Source organism: Erythrolamprus reginae, chromosome 1 (assembly GCF_031021105.1).
Source record: "Erythrolamprus reginae isolate rEryReg1 chromosome 1, rEryReg1.hap1, whole genome shotgun sequence".
NCBI classification, from domain to species: Eukaryota; Metazoa; Chordata; class Lepidosauria; order Squamata; family Dipsadidae; genus Erythrolamprus; species Erythrolamprus reginae.
Window position 1 is genome coordinate 54,707,856 of NC_091950.1, and position 21,164 is coordinate 54,729,019.

At 44.1% G+C, this 21,164-nt stretch overlaps 1 long non-coding RNA gene across 1 annotated transcript; it reads left to right on the forward strand.

The window, feature by feature from the left end:
* The first annotated feature begins 10,251 nt into the window (after positions 1 to 10,251).
* On the forward strand, positions 10,252 to 11,546 carry LOC139167808 (uncharacterized). Its single transcript, XR_011559196.1, has 2 exons — positions 10,252 to 10,342; positions 11,492 to 11,546. It is a non-coding gene; the product is annotated as an uncharacterized lncRNA (long non-coding RNA).
* Positions 11,547 to 21,164: the final 9,618 nt, after the last annotated feature.

Consider the following 21,164-nt stretch of genomic DNA (forward strand, 5'->3'; position numbering starts at 1 on the left):
AGGACAGTCACTGCCAAAGGAAGAAGGTGAGGTGAGGGGAACTTTAAGGCTTAAAGGGACTCTGAGGTGGTGAGTAGGAGCACACGCCTCCAATACACCCAGCGTGAGGCTGCCTCCCATACACTGGCTGCTGCTGTTGCTACCTGCTGCCTCTTCCTTCCCATGCTGAAGGGGTCCCCTCTCCTCTCACTCGTTTGCTTTGTAGCCGGCGCCTTTCCTTCGCTGTGATGACTCCTCAGCTACCCAGAGTGAAGGGAGTGTTTCTTTTCTCTGGGCGCTGGCAGAGGCTTATTCCCTCTCCAAGTGCCCATTTAAAGGAAAATGCTTCATTCACTCTGGACTGCCAAAGCCTCCTTAAGCGCCACTGAAAGGCTCCTCTGGCAGCCCAGAAAAGCCCGAGATGGCCGGGATTAAAGGGGGAATGGTAAGAAACTGGCCAGGCCTTCAGGCCACTCTCAAATTTCCTGGGAAATATTTCCGGGCTCTTAAGTAGAAAATGGTTCTTAAGAAGAGGCAAAAAAAGTCTTGAACACCCGGTTCTTATCTAGAAAAATTATTAAGTAGAGGCGTTCTTAAGTAGAGGTACCGCTGTATGACTGTGGCAGCATCCCTGTGTTCAAATTATTTACTTTTGTATGCAACTGGTTCATAAATATGATGGTTGTAGTGTCCTGGGATTGTGTGGTCACCTTTTGCAACCTTCTTACAAGCAAAGTCAATGGGAAAGCCAGATTCATTTAATAACCATGTAACTAATTTAACAACTTCAGTGATTCACTTAATAAATATGGTGAAAAAATATGTAAAATGGGGCAAAATTTTAGCTTATTTAACAAACATAGCTAAAAGAAACCTGGCTTACTCAAAAGGTTCAATTGAAAAAAAAGGAGGGTTGTTAGGGTTTTTTTTTTATTAGGAGAAACTTCCAGTATCCCCCACTACAATAGCATGTTGTTTTAAGAGATCATTGGCTCTTCTGTGTTAGCAGTTTTTAAACAGAAACTGAATGGCCAAGTGTATTTTAGCACTTGGGGGATGACTGGGGGTTGGAGTAGATGAACTTTAAGACATATTCCAACTCTACCAGTTTTGAACTTTTTTACACCCATCACTTGGAAAACTTTTGGACATAGTTCTGGCTCAGGGATTCATCTAAAGTAGATACTATTTCTGTTCCTACAGCCCTTATCAGTGAATAAAAGTGTTTTTCCTAGAGAACCAAAAGTATAAGGGAGTAAGACCTAATAACATGTATTAGCAGTCTCTGATATTAATAGCACAGATTGTCACATGATGCGACAGTGATTCAAGTGGGCATGGATGGAGGTCCCCTTTCTCCTGGGAGTCTCTCTCCCCCCCTGCAAACAGAAAATAAACACAGCCCTTCCAGAAGCGTAAATGCCAATAACTGTGAAATTTTGATTAAATAATAGATATGTGTTCTGAAGCACTTCTTTATAGCATGTGATTAAGAAAGATAACTAGACATCCTTACAGCTATAATGATAATAATTACTACAACACATAAAGTGTAGAATATGACATTGGAAAGGCCATTATTAACCTTTCCAAGGGTTATTTTTTTTTCTTGGTGTGTTTTTTGACATTACAGACAGCAGCTTCAAGAGAGCTAAATGCAACTTATGGCCATGGGATTTATTTTTATTTTATTTTTTTATTTTTAATCACAACGTCCTCTTTAATACTTTATGGGCAAAAGATGAACCTTCTCTTTCAAGCAGATGTTTGTTTAAGATCTGACATCTGGGTAGTTTTTTTATAAAGCATTCTTTTTATTAAGATTTCTGCAACTGCTAGTAATTAAGAGAACTGACACAATTCTTCCTTCTGTTTAAATGTTAGCTCTGAAAAAAAAGGTTGTGCCCCAGATGCAGGGTTTTTGAACTTACAGCAAGAGGTATTTCAGTTTAATATGATTAATATAGTTATCAGAGTGCTAGTATGTATGTGTGTGTGTATCTGTATTTGTATTTATAAAACTATGAATGATATACAGTAGTTATTGGAGCACTAACAGTGATGGTACTTCTTTGGCTAACATTTAGGGTATAGATTGGAAAGAGAGAGAAATAGTACTGCCTCCAATACAAAACATAGTCTTGAAAAACTGTACTATCTCTGAAAGAAACATTAGAAGCAATAGCAGGATCTGTTAATGAGGACAGAATGGCGGGAAATCCTCCTAATTTCTGGTCACAGAGTTACTCATTTTAGTGTATTGTTCATTATGGGTTCTACTTAATTTATAGCATAAACTTCTAAATTTGTATTTTTACATATTCTCTAATACAAACACTATGTCTTTCCTCTTTTTATGCATGTCCATCATATGTCACAGTGGAGATTAGCTTTTGGAATTTGGAAAATATGGCATGACACAAAGGGGCAGCTAGAATTTATTTTATATATCTCATTTATTTGTTTGTTTTGTCAAGTACGTATTGGTAGTATACAAAGATATAACAATGTTTATATACATGATACTAATAAGAAAGAAACATTAGGACAGGGAATGGAACGTACACTGGTGCACTTATGCACCCCTATACTGATGTCTTAGGAATCAGGAGAGATCAACAGTGGATAGTCTAAGGGAAAAGTTTTGAGGGTTAGGTGATGATACTACAGAGTCAGGTAGTGAGTTCCATGCATCAACTACTTGGTTACTAAAGTCGTATTTCCTGCAGTCGACTTTAGAACAGTTTACTTTAAGTTTGTGAAGCTGAAATAGTTGTTGACAGGGAGGACATTGTAGCAGATTATTAGGTCATGTATAAGATGACATAGTTCTAAGGTTTCTAAATCTAGGATTATAAGTCTAGTTGCGTAGCGTATACTGTTGCAAATGGAGGAGTGGAGGGGTCTTCTAGTAAAGTATCTCTGGACATTAGCTAGAGTGTTTATGTCTGAAATGCAGTGTGAGTTCCAGACAGATGAGCTGTATTTGAGGATTAGTCTGGCAAAAGTTTTATATGCTCTGGTTAGAAGTGTGAGATTACCAGAGCAGAAACTACATAGGATTAGGTTAACAACTCTTGATGCCTTTTTGGTGATGTTGTTGCAGTGGGCTTTGGCACTCACTACCTGACTCTGTAGTATCATCACCTAACCCTATGAGTATTCCAAGGTCTTTTACGGAGTGAGGGTTGTCTGTAATGTCTTGTTTGTTCAGCTAGTATTTGGTGTTCTGATTCTTTTTGCCAATGTGTAGGACAGAGCATTTCTTGGCTGAGATTTGGAGTTGCCAGACATTTGACCATTCAGACACAAAGTCAAGGTCTTTTTGGGAAAGTAGTTGTGTTATTAGTAGTATTGAAATGGACTTTTCTGTCCTGAAAAAAGATATTGTTGACAAAATAGCTGTGGCCGATTACAATGTCAAAAGGACTTAAAAGAAACGAGGTACAAGGATAAAATCCAATTAATGAAAATATTGGTAGTTATAACATCACTTGTCTGGGCTCCAGAAGAGGCACAAATTATTCCCAGATCTCATAAACATACGTTATTTTGCCCCAAGTGTTATCTTGTGTTGGCCTAAGCCTCTGGAGACCACGATTTGGTTGTTTGTTTCTAAGAGGCAATAAGTTTTCCTCGCACTCAGGATAGCCAATGTGATGGAGGAAAAACCTCCTCCTTCTCCAGAAATTACATGTTAGTATAAAGAATTCATTATGAAAGCAGCAAAGTATCATTCTCTGATATTAAGAGCTGAAAGTTAAGCATAAGATATGCAGAAAAGCCACGAATTGTAGGTCACGTCTATGTACAATGTCCTCTTGTAAGTAACAAAAGAAAATCAAATAATACAGTAGGTCAAGAAGGGTGCTTTTAACAGTCTCTAATTAAGGCAGATTGAAGCCAACCCAAGAAAGTCAAGGTTTCTTCAACAATATTTTATTGAAAACATAATTAGCTGCAGGCACTCAGAAATGCTTTGTGAAAAATCAAAGCCACAACCTGAAGTAAAATTTCAAATTACCAATTCATTAATACCAGGAAAGGTCTGTATGGCTAGAAGGCACTGTATGCGAGGGGAGGGAAGAAGGCATACCAAAAGATTGCAACCGAGTTGAGCCAAAATTTAAATGATGAATAATCACACTAGTATTTGGCAGATTGCTGCATTCTGTAACCTTGTTCTTGGCTTGCAATACAGAGCAGAGTGGAAAGGTTATTGTGCTTATGCCTAATCCCGAAAACCACACTCTGCTCCCAGATGCTTTCATTTGCAGGAATCCAGTTTAGGGCAGTTTGCTCTTGGCTAGAAGCCAAATGCTAGAGGCAAGGATAAGAGAAAGACACCCCTTCTCCCATTGTGATACAGACTGACCAACTGCCAGGAAAGGCTGGGACGGTACATGTCAAGGCTCTTTGTCATAGTCTTTGAAGAAATAGGGCACACAGTATACTGAATATGGCAAGATGTAACTCATCTCTGGTTCCATCCATCGGTAAAACAGGTCCCATTCTGCCACCTTGAGGTTCAAAAGCAGATTGATTCACAGTAGAATCTTAGGACTGAAAAAGATTCTAAGAAGTTATCTAATCCAATCATTGCTTGTGTTCTTTTTCTTAAACTAAGTAGAGCCCACGGAACTCAAGTCAGACTTAGCAGTTGATAGAGGCAAAGAAAGCGTTAAGCAGATCAGATAGCAGAAGAGTCTTATATCCTGCAAGTGAGCTGCATGAAGAAGTCTGTATTATTCCACTGGTGAATTGTTAAGATTTCTTCAAATAAGATTTCATGAGTTAGTTAGTTCTCCACATGCTGATATTTTTCTCAAGTTCCAATTTGGGAGGCTGTTAGATGATCAGGAATAAAACAGGATGTAGAAGGAAACTTAAAAGAAAAGGCCCATTTGTAAGAACCATCAAAGAGTCATTGCACTTTTGGAAACTATTATGGTTTAAATCCAGGGGAGCATAAGTTTGGGCTAAAAGATGCACTTCTGAGTGAGGCAGAGTTTTGATTTTAAAAGCTCCAAATATAACAACATTTCTCATGTAAGTGTTTATGTAAAATAGAAGTTCATTTATTGTATGTGCAATACTGGGTGGCATATTGTTTCAATGGTACAATGTGGTCTCCTATTTTTATTTATTTATTCACTCGTTCGTTCATTCATTTAATTTTTTTTTATGCCGCCCTTCTCCTTAGACTCAGGGCGGCTTACAACAAGTTAGCAACAGCACTTTTTTAACAGAACCAGCATATTGGCCCCACAATCCGGGTCCTCAATTTAGCCACCTCGGAAGGATAGAAGGCTAAGTCAATCTTGAGCTGGTGATGAGATTTGAACCGTTGACCTGCAGATCTAGCAGTCAGTTTTAGCGGCCTGCAGTACTGCACTCTACCCACTGCGTCACCTTGGCTCATTGTCAGGCAGATGACAATCATAATACAGTGATCCCTCGATTTTCGCGATCTCGTTCTTCGCGAAACGCTATATCACGATTTTCCCCACCCGATGACGTCACTCTCTTCCTTCCTTTCTCATCTTTCTTTCTCTCTCTCTTTCTCTATCTTGCTTCTTCCTCTCTCACACTCTCTTCCTCCCTCTCTCATCTCTTTCTTTCCTTCTCTCTCTTTCTCTATCTCTCCCCCTCTTGCTGGCGGGCGGCGGGTGGGCGGGGGCATCAGCGAGGAAGACCCAGGGAAGGTTCCTTCGGCCACCCAGCAGCTGATCTGCTCAGCAGCGCGGCAGCAGCGAGGAGCGGAATCGGGGTTTCCCCTTTGCATGGGCGGCGGGGAAACCCCGATCTTCGTCTGCTCGCTGCTGCTGCGCTGCCGAGCAGATCAGCTGCTGGGCGGCCGCAGCAGCAGCGAGCAGACGAAGATCGGGGTTTCCCCGCCGCCCACGCAAAGGGGAAACCCCGATTCGGCTCCTCGCTGCTGCCGCGCTGCCGAGCAGATCAGCTGCTGGGCGGCCGAAGGAACCTTCCCTGGGTCTTCCCCGCCGCCCACGCAAACTCCACCATCTGCGCATGCGCGGCCATGAAAAAAGGGCACGCATGCGCAGATGGTGTTTTTACTTCCGCAACCCTAGATCGCGAAAAATCGATTATTGCGAGGGGTCTTGGAACGGAACCCTCGCGATAATCGAGGGATCACTGTACTGTACTTTAAGAGCTATAAGCAGGCAATAAAAAGAGCAGGTTCAAATGGCTATCAAATGGGCTCTGTTCAGACTCTGTTGACATACAGCTTGTTGGCCTGTTGTTAAAGAGGCCATAGGTAAGAAGAACTTTGAGCATGCAAACGTACCATACAAATGTTAAGGGTTTCATTTTGATAGTATTAGAACTAATTAGTATTACTAATTTATTAATATTAATTAGTATTAGTAGTTTTATACAGGACCCATTTATACAATGTCAATTAAGATTGTTTTTTACATTATGTGGCAAGTTTGAAGAGTCACTTCAAATAGTGAAATAGGCAATACATGGATTTTATAAAATATGAAATAATAGAGCTGGGGTGGCGCAGCAGGTAGAGTGCTGTACTGTAGTCCACTGAAGCTAACTGCAGATCTGTAGGTCAGAGGTTCAAATCTCATCACTGGCTCAAGATTAACTCAGCCTTCCATCCTTCCGAGGTGGGTAAAATGAGGACCCGGATTGTGGGGGCAATAGGCTGGGTCGGTTAAATAGGCTGGGTCGGTTAAAAAGTGCTGTTGCTAACATGTTGTAAGCCGCCCTGAGTCTAAGGATAAGGGCGGCATAAAAATCAAATAAATAAAGGAAGGAAGGAAGGAAGGAAGGAATGGAACTCTAGGATCTCTTGGGGAACGTTGCTTCACAAAACTAGCACAGCCACAGAGAAAAAACAAATCCAGGGTGCAACAACCTGGCAGTGTTTGATGGAAGGAACCTGAAGCGTGCCTTCTCTCCTGGATGTACTGTGTACATATGGATGTACTGTGCACATATGCATGCTGGCCAGGTGATTTTTGCCTTTCTTTTCAGCCATTTTTGCTCTCCACAGGCTTCAAGAAAGACTCCTGAAGCCTGGGCGCAGCAAAAACTGCCCAACGGCCGAACCGGAAGTTTACTTCTGTGCTCACCCGCAGCATCCTTTTTTTTTTTCAGAGATCTTCAAGAACATCCGGGATTTGATCCTGGATGAGGAGGCCGACCTGGCATGTATTACTGAAACCTGGCTGGGCCCGGAGGGAGGTGTTCCTCTCTCTGAAATTTGCCCAGCCGGGTTTCAGATATGGCATCAACCGCGACCCCAGGGGAGGGGGGGAGGAGTGGCTATTGTAGCCAGGGAGAGCCTTTGCCTGCGTAGACTCATTGCTCCGGAAATAGCGGGTTGCGAGTCTCTCTTGATGAAGTTGGACTTAGGAGTTCAGGTGGGCTTATTCCTCACGTACCTGCCTCCCAGCTGCGTGTCAAAAGCCCTGCCTGTGCTACTCGAGGAGGTAGCCGGGTTGGCGGTAGAGTTCCCCAGACTTATTGTCTTGGGGGACTTCAATCTGCCGTCACTCGGCGAAACCTCTGGGTTGGCACAGGAGTTCATGGCCACCATGACAGCCGTGGACCTGACTCAAGTAGTTCAGGGTCCGACTCACGAGGGAGGGCACGCACCTGACATGGTATTCCTTTCCGAGCAATTGAGTAATGGTCTGAGACTAAGGGGCTTAGAAGTGTTGCCTTTGTCATGGTCAGACCATTTCCTACTACGGCTTGACTTCCTGGCTCCAATCCTCCCCCGCAGGGAGGCGGAACCAATGAAGATGTTCCGCCCCAGGCGCCTGATGGACCCAGAGGGCTTTCAGACGGCGCTTGGGGTTATTCCAGAGGCACTCGTCCACAGTTCGGCGGAGTCTCTCGCGGAGGCCTGGAACAGGGCTGCAGCGGGGGCTCTTGACCGGATTGCGCCTTTGCGACCTCTCCATGGCGCTAGACCCCGTAGAGCCCCATGGTTCAACGAGGAGCTCCGGGAGTTGAAACGCCAAAAGAGACGTCTAGAGAAGCGATGGAGGAAGAGTAGGTCTGAATCCGATCGAACACTTGTAAGAGCTTTTATTAAGACTTACAAAGTGGCGCTCAAGGCGGCAAGATGCGCGTACCATGCCGCCTTGATTGCATCAGCGGAATCCCGCCCGGCCGCTCTGTTTAGGGTGACCCGCTCCCTTCTTAACCAGGGGGGAGTTGGGGAGCCCTTGCAGGGTAGTGCCGAGGAGTTTAACACGTTTTTCGCTGATAAAGTCGCTCAGATCCGGGCCGACCTCGACTCCAATTGTAAAACAGAGTCGACTGACAACGAGTCAGTCGAGGTGACTGGGGCACGTACTTGTCCACCTGTCTGGGAAGAGTTTGATCTGGTGACACCTGATGAAGTGGACAAGGCCATTGGAGCTGTGAGTTCCGCCACCTGTTTACTGGATCCGTGTCCCTCCTGGTTGGTTTCGGCCAGCAGGGAGGTGACACGGAGCTGGGCCCAGGAGATTACCAACGCTTCCTTGGGGAGGGGAGTTTTTCCATCACTCTATAAAGAAGCGCTTGTGCGCCCCCTCCTCAAGAAGCCCTCCCTGGACCCAGCCGTACTTAACAACTATCGTCCAGTCTCCAACCTTCCCTTTATGGGGAAGGTTGTCGAGAAGGTGGTGGCACTCCAGCTCCAGCGGTCCTTGGAAGAAGCCGATTATCTAGGTCCCCAGCAGTCGGGTTTCAGGGCCGGTTACAGCACGGAAACCGCTTTGGTCGCGTTGATGGATGATCTCTGGCGGGCCCGGGACAGGGGTTTATCCTCTGTCCTGGTGCTCCTCGACCTCTCAGCGGCTTTCGATACCATCGACCATGGTATCCTTCTGCACCGGCTGGAGGGGTTGGGAGTGGGAGGCACTGTCCTTCAGTGGTTCTCTTCCTACCTCTCTGGCCGGTCGCAGTCGGTGTTAGTGGGGGGCCAGAGGTCGACTCCTAGGTTTCTCCCTTGTGGGGTACCTCAGGGGTCGGTCCTCTCCCCCCTGCTATTCAACATCTACATGAAACCGCTGGGCGAGATCATCCAAGGACATGGGGTGAGGTATCATCAATATGCGGATGATACCCAGCTTTACATCTCCACCCCATGCCCAGTCAACGAAGCGGTGGAAGTGATGTGCCGGTGCCTGGAGGCTGTTGGGGCCTGGATGGGTGTCAACAGACTCAAGCTCAACCCGGATAAGACGGAGTGGCTGTGGGTTCTGCCTCCCAAGGACAATCCCATCTGTCCGTCCATCACCCTGGGGGGGGAATTATTGACCCCCTCGGAGAGGGTCCGCAACTTGGGCGTCCTCCTCGATCCACAGCTCACATTAGAACAACATCTTTCAGCTGTGGCGAGGGGGGCGTTTGCCCAGGTTCGCCTGGTGCACCAGTTGCGGCCCTATCTGGACCGGGACTCATTGCTCACAGTCACTCATGCCCTCATCACCTCGAGGTTCGACTACTGTAATGCTCTCTACATGGGGCTACCTTTGAAAAGTGTTCGGAAACTTCAGATCGTGCAAAATGCAGCTGCGAGAGCAGTCATGGGCCTACCTAGGTATGCCCATGTTTCACCATCACTCCGCAGTCTGCATTGGTTGCCGATCAATTTCCGGTCACAATTCAAAGTGTTGGTTATGACCTTTAAAGCCCTTCATGGCATCGGACCAGAATATCTCCGAGACCGCCTCCTGCCGCACGAATCCCAGCGACCGATTAGGTCCCACAGAGTGGGCCTTCTCCGGGTCCCGTCAACTAAACAATGTCGGTTGGCGGGCCCCAGGGGAAGAGCCTTCTCTGTGGCGGCCCCGGCCCTCTGGAACCAACTCCCCCCGGAGATTAGGACTGCCCCTACTCTTCCTGCCTTCCGTAAACTCCTTAAAACCCACCTTTGCCGTCAGGCATGGGGGAACTGAAACATCTCCCCCTGGGCACGTTTAATTTATGCATGGTATGTCTGTGTGTGTGACTGTTAGCATATGGGTTTTTTTTTTAATATTTAAATATTTTAAATTTATCTGATTGCTTATGATTTGTTTTTTACATGTTGTGAGCCGCCCCGAGTCTTCGGAGAGGGGCGGCATACAAATCTAAGTAATAAATAAATAAATAAATAAACATCTTTGGCTTTGGACAGTTGCAGCCAGGCAACCATCAAGAGCTCTGTTATAAGCTAGAGAGGCCTTCAGGAAAGGCCTTTAGAAAAGGCGTCTGCAGCTGATAACCGAGCTCCAGATCAATCCGGAGTTCTGTTAGCCACTACAGAGGCCTTCAAGAAAGCATTGCCATCTGCAGAAGAAATGTTCCAAGGTGTATGAGGCTCGGTTGCAACTATATGAAGGTAAGTAGTAGGGAAGCTCCACTTCTGTTTCATTTCTGAATTTCCGATTGGCCCATTGAGCCATTTTTCACCACCCCCAGGCTACAGGAGGCTTTCCTGAACCCTGAGGAGAGCAAAAAACAGCCCGTGAGGCCTGTGTAGAGGCACTGGGACAGCGCAACGGTTGTGCACATGCAAAGAGGGAGGGCATTTCATCATGGGTGTAAGCAGGGTTGGGCAGCAGGCAGGACAGGGTGGAATGCAGTTCCACTGGCGGAAATGAAGCTGTGTGCCCAGCTCCAACTGACTATCCCCCCATCCCATCCTCTTCCTCCTCCTTGGAAAGCGGCAGGGAGACCAGTACTGGCAGGAGTTGCAGGGGGCCCATTTCCCACCTTTTTTCTCAACAGCTGATTGGCACCCATTCACCTAGCTACCCAGCCTGAGGCAGGGGGCGACCTAGGAAGGTGAGTGCAGGAAACGCGAAGCAAATTGTCACTCCAGAGAGCAACACTGGTGAGGTTGTAAGTCAAGGACTTAACAGATGATCATTCAAGCCACTCCCACCTGGTCACATGGCTGGCAAGCCACTCCCACCCGGTCACATGACCATCAAGCCACACCCACAAAATAAGCCACACCCACAAAATAAGCCACACCCACAGTGTAGCAGTAAAAAATTTGGCTGCCTATTACTGGGTATAGGCACCTACATGCACGCTATCATCTGCGCATGCATGCATTCTTTTGGCACCCGAGCCAAAAAGGTTTGCCATCACTGCTATAGTTGTTATACTATAGTATTACACTATAATACAATATATAATACAGTAATAAAACAGTATTAACTTGATATCAGATTGAATATAGCTTTGTTCCACGAATGAAAGGAAATTGTGTTTAAGGAAAAGCCCATTCCGTGAGATTAATTTTCTTTCTGAATAGATACTTCTGTGTATGGTCTGAAGCAAACCACATAAGAACCAGTTGTCCACATACCATCCACCCAAATTCTGATGTCTGCATTCGGCATTCAACGTTTTGCCATCATTAGGTTTCCCGAGAGCTTTACGAATGTAAAGCAGTGATGGGAAAACCATCAAATGAGAGAACATCCAGATGTGTTGATTGTGGAAGAAGAAATTACAAAACTCTCTTTCTTTCTCCAAGGTCCTTTCTCCAGCAGGAAAACGGATAATTTCCAAGCCGGAAGCAATTATTGTTTTTTTTTAAAAAGAAAAAAGAAACAGCAACAGCAGAAGTCAATTCTTCTAGGAGAAGGCAAAGTGTTGCAGGGATGACTAAGTCGCATCCATTCTCCCAGAGGTATAATGTATACAAATCAAATCAAAATATAAATCATTCCTCCCTGTTGTGGGGTTTATGCATAGTTTCTTTTAATAAAACACGCAAATATTTTGCAGTAAATTGATTTCCCAGTTTCAGTTCTCTTATCTCCATATTTATTATTCATGATCTTTTTACTCCCTTACTTGAGCAATAGGGGGAAAAATGAGGTGTGGATGGGAGAGGAAGAAGAATTCTGCGTAGAGTTCACAAAGCTTTTAGGAACTGGTTTTATTATTGTTATTATTAGCACAATCTCATACTCCTAGGAATAAAAGATAAATGTAGACATTACTTCTAATTTCAACCAAAGTTAAGAGGTAATTCAATGACACCCTCTTTTAATGCAAATCATGGCAATACGTAGCTTTGTAGCTAGTGCACTCAGCCGCTTGGTAAATTGCAATGGGAGTTTGAATCGCTGGGCAAAATGACTGTTGTTTAACCTGTGACCAGGCTGGATATTATTAGTGCTGTTGTTAAAGGTATATATACATCAGTGTTGCAAAGAGAGAAACAATCCATGAACCTGCAATTGTTATGGTAAGTCCTTGGTCCTTTTTTTTTTTTTTTTAAGTGTGTATGCCAAATACCGTATTTTTTAGAGTATAAGATGCACCTCTTTTCCTCCCTAAAAGAGGCTGAAAATTTGGGTGCATCTTATACTCTGAATGTAGCTCCCCCCAAAGCTTTTTTCCAGCCCTAACTAGATGCTAATGACCTTCCCAGCTCTTACCTTGCAGGCTCTTTCATTGTTACCTTCTGTGAAGAATGTTTTTCCAGTCCTAAGTCTTTGAAGAGTTTTTTTTATTGCTCTACTTGCTCCAACTATTTCTTTCCAGTCCTAACAATGTGCTAACGATGTCCCCAGCTTTTACCAGCTTGCAAGATCTTTCATTGTTACTCTCTGCAAATAATGTTTTTTTTAAAAAAAACCTAATCGGGGGATAAAATAATGTACTGAAGCTGACCAGACAAAGGACATTAGGTAGGCAGATTATTTTTCTAATTTCCTCCCCAAAAAGTAAGGTGCGTCTAATATTCTGGTGGATCTTATACCCCCACAAAATATGGTATAAGTATATCTTAATCATTATTCTGCTTATCTGCTTTTTCACAGGGTTTAATGTGGATTCTCCTTAATTTGCATTGATTCAGGCCATTGATATATCCTGAAGACAACAGACGATACTTGATTAACAATTAGGAAGCTGGTATTTGGCTTCTGGGCATGCGTGAGATTTTTAGGGGGGGGGCATGCATGCGCAAAAGCAAAAAGGCCCAGAAATCAGCTAAAATAAGGTAACAGACACCACTCGTTCTGCTACACCACTCATGGCAGCTCTGCTTTCAGCGGCCTGCCCACTCATTCACCCGACTTGCAGCTCCGCTTGTGGCTCCACCATGATTGTCTGACCACTCCACCATGAGTGGCAACTCCATCTACTCCGTCTGCTCCCTTCTGCTCTTGTGGCCTGCCCACTCTGCCACAAGTGGCAGCTCCATCGACTCCAACCACTCCCATCTGCTCACCTGCCTAGCCGCTCCACTACAGCCTGCCCGGCCCTTACCTTGCTCTTGTGCAATTTCCTGCAGGAGCACCGAGAAGATGGGCCATGGCACGGGGAGCAGGCCGGGCGGCCCCGAGCTCTGGCCATGTGGCCTGCTCTGTGCTCTCCTGCAGCTCAGACATTTCTCAGCATGGCAATGGTACCCCAAGCAAGTTGTGGCCTTTGGGAGCACAGCGTTGCTCCCAAAGGCCATGACTTGCTCAGGGCACCATTGCCCCATGCACCAAGAGATGCCTGCAGTGCAGAAGAGCAGGGAGGAGGCCATGTGTCCAGGGCCTGTTGCTGCTGAGCCCAGCTGCCACTGTACTGGCAGTGAGATTTGGGGGGAAATTGCCGATTTCTTTGCTTCTGCGCATGTGGTATTTTTTACCGGAATTGGTATTTTTTATCGGAATCCCACCGGTTACACAAGCATGGCATGTGCACACCCAGTGGTAATGGAGCTGCGCGTGCAGCTCAATTTCCACTCCAGAGTGGCATTCCCCCCATTCCAGGCATGGCCCATCCCTGTCTGTGTTGTGGTTAGCTCTGGCCCAGCTCCTGCCCCAAGGAATGTGCAGGTGGATGTGGCAGCAGCGAGCAGACAAAGATCGGGGTTTCCCCGCCGCCCACGCAAAGGGGAAACCCCGATTCCGCTCCTCACTGCGCTGCCGAGCAGATCAGCTGCTGGGCGGCCGAAGGAACCTTCCCTGGGTCTTCCTCGCTGATGCCCCCGCTCGCCCGCCCGCCCGCCCACCGCCCGCCCACCGCCCGCCGCCCGCCAGCAAGAGGGGGAGAGATAGAGAAAGAGAGAGAAGGAAAGAAAGAGATGAGAGAGGGAGGAAGAGAGTGTGAGAGAGGAAGAAGCAAGATAGAGAAAGAGAGAGAGAAAGAAAGATGAGAAAGGAAGAGAGTGACGTCATCTGGTGGGAAAATATTTTTAATTAATACTTTTTGAAAAATCGCGATATAGCGTTTCGCGAAGATCGAGATCGCGAAAATCGAGGGATCGCTGTATGTCATAACTTTTTGTGCATTGGCTTTGCATGCAGACAACCCCCTTCCTTTTTTAAAAAAAACTTTAATCCCCCAATGTATCTTTTAAATATTTATTTTTGAAATTCTGAAGTGATCAGTTTTTGATCAGCGTGAAATAGCCTTTCCCAATCTTGGTACCTCCTTAGACTTTGGTGCCCATAATTCTTAGTCATTTGTGAATTTTTAGCACATCTGGAAGACAGCAATAGGGGAAGGCTGATGTAGATAATATCAAGAAAATGTAACTATTAAGTTGACTGCCCAATTCAGGAAAGTCTCTGCCCTAAAGGGACAATGCTATTAAGGGCAGTGTAAGAAAAATTAGGGGCCTATACGTTAATTAGGAGAATTCAGTAGCATACTTTGGCAAGACAAACTCTTGTTTCCAATACAGTGATCCATCAAGTATCGCGAGGGTTACGTTCCAAGACCCCTCGCGATACTCGGTTTTTCGCAATGTTGTGGTGCGGAAGTAAAAACACCATCTGCGCATGCGTGCCCCTTTTTCCATGGCCGCGCATGCGCAGATGGTGTTTTTACTTCCGCACCTGGGAAGACCCAGGGAAGGTTCCTTCCGCCGCCCAGCAGCTGAGGAGTCGCCTGCCTGCCCGCCTGCCCGCCGCTTTTCCGCCCGCCGCTTGTCCGGCGCTTGTCCGGCCGCAGCTTTTCCGCCCACCGCTTTTCCGCCCGCCGCTTTTCTGCCCGCCGCTTGTCCGGCCGCCGCTTTTCCGCCCGTCGCTTGTCCGCCGCTTGTCCGCCCGCCGCTTGTCCGCCCGCTGCTTGTCCGCCCGCCGCTTGTCCACCGCTTGTCCGCCCGCCGCTTGTCCGCCGCTTTTCCGCCCGCCGCTTGTCCGCCGCTTGTCCGCCCGCCGCTTGTCCGCCGCTCGGTGCATGATCGGGGTTTCCCCTTTGCGTGGGCGGCGGGGAATTCTGGGAGTTGAAGACCCAGGGAAGGTTCCTTCGGCCGCCCAGCAGCTGATCTGCTCGGCAGCGCAGTAGCAGCGAGGAGGCGAAGATGGGGTTTCCCCGTTGCCCACGCAAAGGGGAAACCCCATCTTCGGCTCCTCGCTGCTACTGCGCTGCCGAGCAGATCAGCTGCTGGCCGGCCGAAGGAACCTTCCCTGGGTGCCGCCCGCCGCTCGAGAGCAAGAGGGGGAGAGATAGAGAAAGAGAGAGAAGGAAAGAAAGAGATGAGAGAGGGAGGAAGAGAGTGTGAGAGAGGAAGAAGCAAGAGAGAGAAAGAGAGAGAGAAAGAAAGATGAGAAAGGAAGGGAGTGACGTCATCGGGTGGAAAAATCGCGATATAGCGTTTCGCAAAGATCGAGATCGCGAAACTCGAGGGATCACTGTAATAGGCCTGTCCTGGTAACTCTGAGCAAGAGAAAAGTGATGCAAGGCAAGGAAATATTTCAGACAGACATGTTTATTACAAACCCCCAAAACTGGGGTAAAGTACTTTTAGAGATAAACAAGAAGGTAAGTATCAATTAAGGATGAAACGTCAAAAAGGGACCCAAAGGATAATAAGAAGAAAATGGAGTAATTGGAGATAAACAACTCTAAATATGGACAGAGGAAGGGGTGTAAACAAGATATCAAGAAACCTATAAAAGATGTGCCCTATATTTGAGTAATTCACCCCTAGAGATATATGGGTACCTTTCCATGACCTCTTCGGGTCCCTGTATGCATATTGGTCTGTTTTTTTCTTTATTTTCTTTATTTTGTTGTTAATAAATTATTTTTCCTTCTATTCTCTTGGTCTCCTGGAGATTTTTCTAACAGGCAGTTTGACAATAGCCCTTCTTGTGACTTACTGAGCATGGCCACTAACTGGCAACCTAATCTTAACAGAAAAAATAATAAGTTCATAAGAGGCCATACATTTTGCTGCTGTAGCTATAGATTGGTTCAGAGCCTGATTGGAAAAAAAAAGGATATTCCAATTCCTTATTCTGGTTGTTTGGAAGAATCAGAATGATTTTATATTAGTCTGTTGAGGAGTGTACACAACCCTTGAGTCAGGGGTGGGCTGCTGCCCAGATGCAGGGGAACGCAGTGGGGTAGCGAAAATTGAGCTCCACCCCAGAGCACCCAATTTGCACTAAAAGATGTTAAAAGAAAATGCAGGGCATCCTGCATTAGCCACACCCATGGTGTGGTAGTACAAATTTTGGTAGCCCTTCACTGCCTTGAGTTATCAAGGACTTGTACAGAGGAAATGTGGGATTCCAGCAGATATCCAGGAGATATGAGTAATTATTCAGTCATACAAGACAGATACAGTACATTAAAGTGTCTAAAAGAAATAGCACAGTCAAGTTGAACAGTCCAACCATTCACATTAAAATCAGTCAATAACTCTCAATACAATAATATTAGAAGCCTGTCTTTGTCTTATATATCGGACATACATTACAGCTTACAAATACATCAAACTAACTCAGAGCTTACTACATCAGTCTCAGTGAATCAGCAGAAAGAACAGAGAGAGAGAAAATCATGCTTTCTGGCTCCTTCTTAAGGCAATTTGCAACACTACCTCTTAAAGCTATAGTACTTCAATACGAACAAACATTCGTTGTTAGCTTGTTTATATATTGCAAACCCAACTGTCTTGTACATAGTGCTACCATGGTCTCTGTAGGTTTTAAGGATTTGTCAAATGTTGCTATACAGGGGATATAAAAGAAATCAGCCACAAATCTCATTGGGATTGAATTTCTGAAAACTTGACAAAATGGATCACATCGCATGACATGGATGTCAGCATTTAACAGACAGACAGACAGATACAAAAAAGAATAGTTTTTCAAGTTTACATCTGAGAAATATGTACTGTAGCCGCTCCGAGTCCTCAGAGAGGGGCGGCATACAAATCTAATAAATTATTATTATTATTATTAAATTATTATGTGTCAATGAAGTAAAAAATGACATCAAAGGAAAATTGAGTTAATAAATTCTGGAAATTAGAGAAAATTATAAGTGAAAGCACAAAAATACATGTGTGGGAATGTATGTATATATACACACCCATATACATATATTCATATACTTAGAACATTTAGTTAAATCCCCAGTACATTAAAATGCCAGTAACAGCTTACTTTATATTGACCAGCGCATTCTTAGGTGTTAAAAGGCCAGCGTGTCAATCAAAATTGCTACCATTTGAATGTATATCATAGTACTCACATATAATAAGTTGTAACAATAGTTAAGAATAGCTACAGCAAACATCAGTCCTGAAAAGGAAGTAAATTTTGATTGAGGTCCTTACATTGGTGTTAGTCATCTTCCTAGATGTCCATTATAAGGATCAGAGGCCCTCATGCCACAATTTGCTAGTTTCCATCCATCCTAAATGCTTCTTAGAGATGATGTGTACAGACCACAAGAAAATCCCTTATTCATATGACCTTTATGTTCATGTATTGTTATGTCATGCTGTTATGACATAAACTGAACAATTTATCACACCAATAAATCTACCTCTGAAATACCCGAGTTAAATGGCCCAAAGATTTAAGCATAATTGGACGCAAATATCATATGCTTAAACAATTCTCTGATTGTCCAAATACTGTATAGATTATGTCTGATTTGATGGATGAGACAGAAAGAAAAAAAAGTGAAGGAAAAGAAAATGGATGGATATGCACATTTAATAAGGGCTAATTACAGATATATATGAATGTGTGCAGGTGGCAGTTGTGTCCAGGAGGGTCTTTGTGCAACTGCAGATTGTGTTTCTTTTCCTGGATCAACAATCCCTATTCACTGTCACTCATACCCTAGTCATGTACTATCTTGACTATTCCAACATACTCTACATGGGGCTGCCCTTGAAAAGTATCAAGAATTTTGGTCCAAAATGCAGTGGCCCACATGGTTTTGTGCAGACTTTGGTGTGCACATGTGCCGGCTCTGCTGTGGGAGCTGCATTGGTTTCTGATTTGCTTCAAGGTGCAATTAGGGTGCTGATTGCCATCTTTCATGACCTGGGACCAGGTTATCGGAGGGACTGTCTCCTGTAGAACACATTCACAGGACACACTAGGGTGGGGAGGCAAAGAATGTTGTGGGCCTTGTATCCGTATGCAAGTACATCTGGTGGTACCCGGAAGAAAGGTCTTCTCAGAGGTGGCCCCCTTCCTCTGGAATATTATCTCTCAAGAATTTAGATCTGGACCCCACTTTGACAGACTTTCAGAAGACCCTTAGTTGTGATTTTGACAGTGAGCTTGGGGAATCCAGAGTGTGATCGAGCCCATCAAATGGCTTATTTAATTGTGTGTTGACATCCGAATGGGTGGGGATTATTGCTTTTTTTTTAAAAAATATTTATTTTGTGATTTTACTGTGAGAAAGTAGGTGGTTAAAGAAAGAAAATAGCCAAATCAATTACCATTTGCTATTCTGGATCGATATCCACCCATTCTCATACTGGGGCACCGTGCCATTTTAGAACCTAATCCTGATTGTGTCTAACCAGCAATTAGCTTCCAGAACTCATACTTTGCTTTGTCTTTGTTATCCTTTAAATTTGGAATCAAGTTTCTGCTTCTTTTCTGGGTTGAAGTTTAACAGAACTAATGGATAGTCAATTTCTCCATAGCTGAGAACTTTAGGCTAATCTGCACTACACAGCTCTTGGGCTTTCTTCTACTTCTCTATTTCATTGTAGTTGTTCCTTTTTTCTATTATTTATTCCTCCACACCCTGCTGCTCCAATGAGGAAAATACCAGTATTTCATCATCAACTCACAGGAGTACTTATGTAACATAGAAAGTTATTAAGGTATCTCAGATATCCCTTTTCTTACTATAAGAGATTGGATTATAATTTTTGCCCTTATCAATAACATGCATGCATACATTCTTAAATCAGTAAAACAGATTGGCTCACCGTGATTTCTCCATTTCTTGAAAGCTTAGAACTACGACGCCTTAAACATGATCTAAGTATTGCCCCCAAAATTATATGCTGCAATGTCCTGCCTATCAAAGACTACTTCAGCTTCAACCACAACAACACAAGAGTACACAACAGATTCAAGCTTAATATTAACCGCTCCAAACTTGACTGTAAAAAATATGACTTTATTAATCGAATTGTTGAAGCGTGGAATGCATTACCAGACTCTGTAGTGTCATCCCTTAACCCCCAACACTTTACCCTTAGACTATCCATAGTTGACCTCTCCAGATTCCTAAGAGGTCAGTATTGGGCGTACATAAGCGCACTAGAGTGCCTTCCGTCACCTGTCCTATAGTCTCTCCTATATCTCCTATATCTTCTCTACTATGTCCTCTATAAGCTTCATTGTGTATTATTGTGTATTGGACAAAATAAATAAATTAAAAAAAATATTTGTGCATTATAGTGGGTCAAACTCCATTAGAAAGATTTAGGAGTAAAAATAGTGATGGTGTGGGAATGTCACATGCCTAAATAATTAGCAAGATTTCCTCTCCCCCCCCCCTCCAAATTTTCAACAGGCATTAGAGAAAAACTACTTTTAGGTAAATTTCCTGTATGTTAATGGTTTCCAATCAATTGTATGAAAGATATAGTTTTTCAATTCTTTCCAAAGGAATAAGACAAATCCAATGGAATTTTATGAGCTGAACATGGTGTTATTGCTCTTATTTTAATATATGTAGCCAAAGTGTATATAGCTTTGAGAATGAGTTGATTTGAACAATTATCTTTCAATAATTGCAATGATTGTTTGCAGACTTTCTAGCTTTCCATTGAATCCTAACAGAAAACATTGAGTTTTGAAGGCTGGGGATTATGGGTAGCCAAGGAAGCATAATACAATCACAGAATGTTAAGTAGAGTGGTACTTCTACCTAAGAACGCCTTTACTTACGAACTTTTCTAGATAAGAACCGGGTGTTCAAGATTTTTTTGCCTCTTCTCCAGAACCATTTTTCACTTACAAACCCGAGCCTCCGAAACGGTGACCAGAAAAGGTGGGGAGAAGCCTCCATGATGCCTCTCTAGGAATCTCCTGGGAGGAAACAGGGCCAGAAAAGCCAGGGAGATGTCTCTGTGGGGCCTCTCTAGGAATCTCCTGGGAGGAAACAGGGCCTCCAGCCTCCCTGTGGTTTCCCCAATCACACTTATTATTTGCTTTTACATTGATTCCTATGGGGAAAAATTGCTTCTTCTTACATATTTTTCTGCTTAAGAACCTGGTCACGGAATTAATTAAGTTCGTAAGTAGAGGTACCACTTTATTAGAAAAGCCTTAGAGTTAATCTGAAAAAACTTCCTGCACTCTTCAGAATTCTGTACTATAAGATCCATGATAAATTATCATTAAGCTTCCATTTAAGCATTTCCAGTAAAAGAGAGTTCATCAGCTTTCAAAACATTTTGTTCTACAGTTGAACAGCTCTTATGTTACTTATGTAAGATCAGAGTCTTCCTGATATTCAATTAAAGTCTGCTTCATTATAATTTAAGATCATTGTTTCTTTTATTTATTATTTATTTTATTTTATTTATTTTGTTTGTCAAACCTGTACAAGATAGCAAGTATATGTATAAACATAAACATATACAAGTAAGTGCAGATAAATGAGGACAGTAAGACATGAATGGTAGGCACCATGGTGTGCTTATGCATGCGCCTTACAGAACTCTTAGGAATGGGGTGAGGTCGACAGTTGACAGTCTGAGGTTAAAGTTTTTGGGGTTTAGGGATGAAACCACAGAACCAGGTAGTGAATACTAGGCATTGGTCATTCTGTTGCTTGTTGTGTCTTTTGGAACAATTCTCAATGTTTTCAGCCCATCTTCTACAATCTAGTCCTTCATATACTTGAAGAAATAACACATTTCCCTGCAGGAGTAGCTTCTAAAGGTTAAACATGGCCAACATCTCAGTTTC